We start from the raw sequence: 7,223 nt of genomic DNA, 5'->3' as shown, positions 1-7,223 counted from the left end.
CAACACAATATTCAAATAGGGGATAAAAATATTGTCCAAATATAGTAGGAAATTATATGTTCCACTATCGTGCTTCACGAGCTCCGATCAATCAAAGCTGCGCCAAAAAAAGAACTGTTTGATTACCATCGGGATTTGAACCCACACTAAAAGCAGTATCTCGCATGCATGCAGATTATTTAATTGCTCACATATCTCCACACATAACATAGCCAATAGCACATTTTGATTAAACTCCAACAAGCATAGGCTACATGGAAATACATAGCCTATAAGTTGCCATTGCGAAATGCGCTGTTCACTATTATTTTTAAAAGGCACCAGTGTGCGGTGATCCTTCTTGTAGGCCTATCCCTTGCATTGTAGGCTATGCCTTAGTCCACAAGAACTCCAAACTACATCGTAGGCTACAACAAGTTCAAAAATGGACATTATGCAACTGCCCTAGTATGTTGAAATAGTGCGTAATGGAAAGGCACTCGGAAAGGCGAGCGTGATGACAAGAATAGGACACTTCTTCGCGTCACTAGGTCTTATGTCATAGCATTCATATTCTTCTTTTCATTTCAATTCTACTATTGTAATACAAGTCTGTCACAAGCAGCCGGCCAATAGGCTACTGTTAAAGCAAATGTTGTTTCAGCAGTGAGCACACTCCAAATAGCGCCATGGCCCATGGCGCCATATCTGCAGTGCAGTCAGGGGGATCAGAAAACAACACAGCGCATCCTGTCATTCTTTCTCTATCTGTGTGAATTGGGCCATCGTTTTGTGTTTTTGTAAAATACAGGTGAAAAGCAATTTGACTTGGCCTTAATGTGACTGCGTGCGTGGCTGCGAGGCAAAGACTCTCCGATGCCAGAGCTCCACAAGCGCGCCCAACAGCACGCGTGGATCGGCCACTTTACGCACACACACAGAGGTTGGATAAACAGTTGCGCAGAGGAATAGGCACCTGCGCTTAATGTAGACCTATCTTACTGAGGGAATAGAAATCTTGTCACACTGGAAATGCCTTCGCGCTTACCATTCACCGACACCGACATCGACATTTGGTTACTGCATTTAATGGGGTGGATTTTGGGGATATGATTGTGTTAACAGGTCTTTTCCGACGTTGAAGGACTTTGAATGTGCCATGTTTACAGACATTAACGGGCCCTTCCATAGGTCCCTTCCTGCGCGTCTTTATGTACAACGGCAATAATGGCAGTTCCACCCGCTTACGTTGCGCGTAAAGACTGCGGGCAGACTGGGAAATTAAATAAACATTCTGATATGTTTTATTAATTCTCAAGCGTAATTTCAGTTATCATTTCAAGCAGCATTTAACTGCAAGCTGCCTGGCCATGACCTGTTGAAAGTGTTGCGTTGCCCATGAGCGTGAGAATGACTTCGCTTGCCGTTCTGGAAAAAAAGATGTGATGGGTGGTTATTATATAGCATTCACCGGGGCTTGAACTCACGCCTCCGATAAGGAAACGGCAAACGTGTATGGAATTCCGACATTCTAACCACTCACCCACCAACCGTGCTTCCGTATTAGTGGTAGGCTATAGCATACAATATTAAACATCAGCCTATATGCAAAACCTAGGACTAAGTAAAAATAATAAATGGTGGATTGTAATGTCGCATTTGGTAACTGCAGTTGAAGAGGGGTGAAGTCGGGGACATGATTGTGTTGACAAAGATTTGTGGACTTTGATAGATGTATAGCCTGAATTTGATAGGCACTGTGTGGTACAGCATCACTGCTTTGCGACAAATGCACCCGAGCTGAGGCGAGACACTCCGAGCATTTCCGAAAACTTCATCGTGCGTCTGAACTTACTTGGTTGGAATTTCATCGCACTATACTTCGTACCTACATCGGACCACGTTGGTCTGAGGGTTTCGAGAAATCGTCGTTGTTGGTTAGTTGTTGTGTCGCACTTCGTTCGGACTTACTTGGTCCGAAGGCTAATTTTGGTCGGATTCGAGAAATCCACCCCTGGCTAGCCAGGGGTCCGTATCTCGAAAGCGTCTTTGCTAACGACGGTAGCAACGTCCTTCGTAAGAGCAACTCAACTCTCTCTCGACAGCGACACTCACCACTAAATCCAAGGGAACGGCAAGACGGTTAGCAACGACAATAATCGAGAAACGGACCCCAGTGTGGCACATGCAACACAGCTATGGCTGGAATACAAACAAACCCTTGAGTGCTCAGATACAACTGGCACATGAAAGATGAAAGTGTTTGTCAGCTGTCCATAATTACCCCCAGCAATTACTGCTAACCAACAGCTGCAGTTAATTTGGCCACACACTGAACACTGACAACCGGATATCCTCGTTCGGCACATTTTTGTGGAGTTCCGGATTTAAGCTTCAGGAGGACATAGCTGTCCTTGCTGCAGCTAGAGCCCCTCCAATGGCGGAGGGGGAAAAACAGCAGCAGCTGGAGGAGGCTCCAGCTCAACCCCTCTCCGCCACCCCCTAGTGGCGATAGCAGGGGAAATCCACCACCACGTACCTGCCCGGTACACCACTGCCCAGTACGCCCCGGTGGCAACAAGGGGGAATAACCACCACCACGTACATGCCCGGTACATCCCTCCCCCACACCCCCCGGTGGCGATAGGAGGGTGCAGCAAACACCCCCTGGTGGCTCAGGGGGAGAGGTGCAGCAAAGGGAGCTGCAACAGTTGGGGTCAAACCCAGCTGTTTCTCCCCAAGCGGCCTCACAGGGAGAGGAGGAGAAGGCCAAGAGATGCAACTTCAGGCGGAAGTGACCTCCTCTGGGAGCGAGTCTTCCACAGACTCACTCCCATGTGCCCAAACGACAAAGAGACAGCTGGAGTCTCCCTCTCCCATAAGAGAGGAGAAAAAACATCGGGACGACCTGAACGGCAGTACCTCCCCGGAGGTAGGCCGGCAGTGGCCCGATGGATCCCCTAATGCTATCTCTTACGCGTGTCCGGTACACATAGCGACATCGACGCCAGCAAAGGGAGCAGTAGAGGCTCACCCTGAGCTCCCCAAGCTGAAGCCCCTTCTCGGCCCCGAAGCCTCCGACTCCATGGAGATGCCAGGGGCCCATAAGAAGGGGGACAATGGCGTATGTTACATTTGCCTTCACGGCGGGCATGAAACTGTGTAAGCCTTCGAATGTGGGTCCCAGAAAAAATTCTATTTACAGGAAAAGATGGAGCCCAACCAAAGGAGGGAGCCCTACCCAAGGAGAAAGATGGGAGTCATGCATAGTTTTAATGTCTGGTCTTAAAAAGACAGCTTCTTTTAACCTGTCCCTTTACATTGAAATGTTTTTTTAAATAAGATGAAGAGACAGGATATCACTGTTTTAAACAATTCCAATCTCACCCTCTCCTCTGTGCAGGTCCAGGAGAAAGTGAGCCCCGTTCCTGGGCTCACCCTTGCTGAGGACGAAACAGTTTGTAGGAACACGGACCACCCAGCCCTCCGGAACAAGCAGAAGGACCAGGCGTGGATCGAGTCGTATGAGGTCCTCCCGGTCGGGGTCGTGATGCACTCCTGGGGCATGGCGTGGGATTCCGCATGTCCACGGCCCGGTAGCAGCCTCCCGAGGACCGTGCGGCATTTGCTCCAGGGGTGCAGTGTGGCGAGGGACCTGTGGACCGCTCCGGGCCCCCTGCAATGCCCGAGCCCACCGGCAGGGGAGGCCCTCGCCCAGAGCGTCCAGCTAGTGGACAGCGGGGTGGGCCGGGGCGACAACACCGTCCAAGCGGAAAAAACAAAACAAAAACAAAAACAAAACAAAAAATGAAATCTACCAGCGCTCCGGCTCACCCTCAACTGGTCTAAGGCTGTCCTGTGGGCATCGGCAAACCTGCTGGTGGGAAGGCGCGTGATGGCGCCCCTGGCCACTTTGAAAATGCTTGTGACGGGAACGAATCCATAACAGGCTCAGGGGAAGAAAAACATTGACAAAAACAGTTTAATGCAAACCTCAAATAGCATCAGGTAGCCATAAGCAATTGTGCATAGAATAATGGATTGAATTGAAAATGATTTTTTTAGTCAAAGTAGCATGTTTGCGTAACAGGTTGGACTAGGTCCCCTGTTAGTGTGCATGTTGTAATTGAAAACAGCTGCCCGTGTGGGCGAGGGTGGAGCCCTTCCGGTTGGTATAAATTGCCTACTATGTTGTCTGTTAGCCAGGTGTGGCTAACCTCAGTACCGGTTGGCGCTTGGGGAAGCCCTGTACGCTGGGTGAAGTAGGTGATGTTGGCGTGTTGGGTGTTGGACCCACACTGGAGCGTGTAGAGCGCAGCTGAAATGCGGACGCCAGGTTGCCGCATGTAGCCTAACCGGCTCGAAGGTAAGCCATTCTGTGAGCACCTGGCGATAGCCAATTATGTTTGTACTGTGGCTAACGAGATGTTGTTTCACTGCAGCATTGCATGGTGAAGCAAGGGTCAACCGTAGACTTCCAAGCTCGGTCCAGTGCTTCCCAATTGCAACTGAAGGTAATTTCTAATTAACCGTCACTCTGTGCCTGTGGCTTTCATGCCACACCTTGCTCATTGATAATGGCATTTCCCTGGCATTAACCCAGTCTGTCTTGTGCTTTCTAGGTTGAGCACATTATTGTCAATTGGCTGGGGTGGGGGGACGCCGCCGTCTTTTCCCGGTGTTTGTGTTTGTTATTTTGCCTTTTACCACCACGAGCTCTTTTAGTAGTGGCAGGTTGTTGTTCCTTTGCGCAGGTGCGCGACGCTTTCGTCTTTCAGCCATACGGTCTGACACGGTCAGCTCCAGTCACCCACCCCTTAGACAAGGGATGAGTGATTGGGGACTGGCCGGTTGAGATTTGTAGCAGTATCGTGTAAACTTATTGGTGAGGTGTAGATCCCCTGAGTGGTATAGTAAACTCTCTGCCAAGAGGCCTGATTTGATAAACATAGGCTACCTCTTCACTGTGAATCATTTCAGTGTGCTGTGACTTATTTTGTTTATTTTGATTATGTTTTGTGTGTACAGTTTTGATTGATTGCAGTGTTATTTTGCATTCGCAGTGCAGTGTGTAGTTAACACACTCAGTAAATTACCTGTACTAGGCCTACTCAGTGCTCTCGCACTTAAGCCGTCACCGTTTCACGATATGTACCTGTATTGTAGAGTTAAGACTCTGTTTGTGTATATGGACTCAAGTGAACTGCCTGCTCATTTTGAAAACGAATAAGACTGAAAGCAGAAGAAAATAAAAACTATTGTATGTGCAACAGCTGTGTCATCCTTGTCATCTAGAACCTGTCGGGGAAAATTGTATTTTTAACATCTGGGTTGTCTCACCCTTAACGAGACTGGCGTAGTCACCTTTTAAAACCTAATTGCTTAAAAGTTAGTAATCCTACCAACCTCCACTCTGCTACATATGCATAACTTACCATCCCTAACAACGCTGCTCATTCTGTCTTTCTGTCTATGCCACACATGGGTTTCCCTTTTGTTAAAACATTCACACCACTAGGGCTCCCTCTTCAACCTCTGATTTTTGGAAACTGCTGTCACTCAAGAAATGTGCTATCAAAAAGTCAAACGAATGACTCGGTTTTGATAGTGTTTTTGAAGTAATTTGACTTACTTTTGATACATGTAAAACAGCGGAAAATGTGTTTTTGGTAAACAAGGCAAAAACATGATCAAAATCAGTCATATGTTTTTATTGACATTTTCACACACCATTCAAATAGGAAAAATATGAAAGCAAAACCAAACCAAAAAGATTTTTTTTTAAAGTAAAAGTGACTGGTGGATTGTGTGTGTGTGTGTGTGCGCGCGCACGTGTCTTAACTAACTGTCTCCCTTGCAACCTGGGGTCGGGGGCACACCAAATCCTGCTTGTCCTCTGCAACAAACTCTCTAATCTCATTAAATAGGTACTGTTGCCTTTTTGAATCAAGGCCCTTTGGGATTGTCTGATCCGGCATTGCATTGTCGTGAAGATCCTCCAACCTAAACCCTTTCTTAAGCCGGGCATACACTGTGCGATATTTTCACTCGTGGGTCTTAAGCTTCTGTTCACACTGCACGATGGAATTTCACTGTTTAAAAGTTCACAACTCACGACTCACGTCCTCACACTACACGAGCCGACAGTCGGATGCGAGCGAAATGCTTCCGACGCGACAGGCATGTTTCCCCGGTCTGCAGAGGAGGGAACATGCGCACCTGAGGTGGAGATGAGGTCGCGCTCAACAGCGAATCGCACGGCCCTATTAATTTGTGCATGTGAAGTGTCAAATCGGGTCGTAGCACTGCTTTAACTGTGCGATTTACGCACGAGCCACGACCAGAATTTCAAGCCGTTTTGATTTTCTTGCGACCCTGCGATTGCACAATCGTGAGGCAAAATCGCTTGTCGTTACCCCATGTACACTGCACGATGCAAGACTCACGATTGACCTGCGATTGAGCAAGAAATCGGTCCGACTTTCAAAAAGTCGTGCAAGTGCCAAATCGGGGCAAAAGTGTAAGCCCAGCTTTAGACAAATCCTGAGAAATCTCCTCATCGTGAAGCAACCGCTTCATTGAGACTCTGGCTCCATCCTTGAAATGAAAATGGTGGTAGGCTTTGATGTTCTCCACCTTTTTGTAGTATCTGGCAAGAAATGTGCTCCAGTCAAACATTGGGACAAGAACAGTGCCATCCTCTTTACCACACAGGCATGGCACATTGACTCCAGATGGGCTAGAGGTTTGAACAACATTTGCAATGTCCTCTAAACAGTCAACCTTGTTCCTTCTGAAATTTCTCTTAAGCCAGGCTCAAACTACACGACTAGCGATTATGTGTCCGATTTTGGCGTCGGGGTGCACCGCACACTAAAAGAGAATCGCAACTGTCAATCTTGTCGCTGCTCGCAGCCACCGAGACAATGCCCGACGTTCTATTTCCAGTCGCAAATATCAAACACTGTTTGATTTCTACGATTTGCGATCTGCGACTCTTTGAGCTGCCAAAGTTCTATCTTAGAACGTCGCTCACGACGAGGAAATCTTTTCCGACAATCGCTTGCGATGGTCCTGGGGGGTAACGTTCCAGCGATTGCCGTAAGGGGGTTTTTCAGAGGAGAATCGGCGCGATAGTCGTGTAGTTTGAGCCAGGCTTTAAAGAGCCCAAAGCACCAATCACATGAAAATTTGGTATGCCCTGCCAGAAGGAAGCTCATTTTAATTGAAATATGCCGGCCAGT

The sequence above is a fragment of the Engraulis encrasicolus genome, chromosome 18 (assembly GCF_034702125.1).
Source record: "Engraulis encrasicolus isolate BLACKSEA-1 chromosome 18, IST_EnEncr_1.0, whole genome shotgun sequence".
In the NCBI taxonomy this organism is placed as follows: domain Eukaryota; kingdom Metazoa; phylum Chordata; class Actinopteri; order Clupeiformes; family Engraulidae; genus Engraulis; species Engraulis encrasicolus.
Note: the sequence above shows the minus strand (reverse complement) of the source record.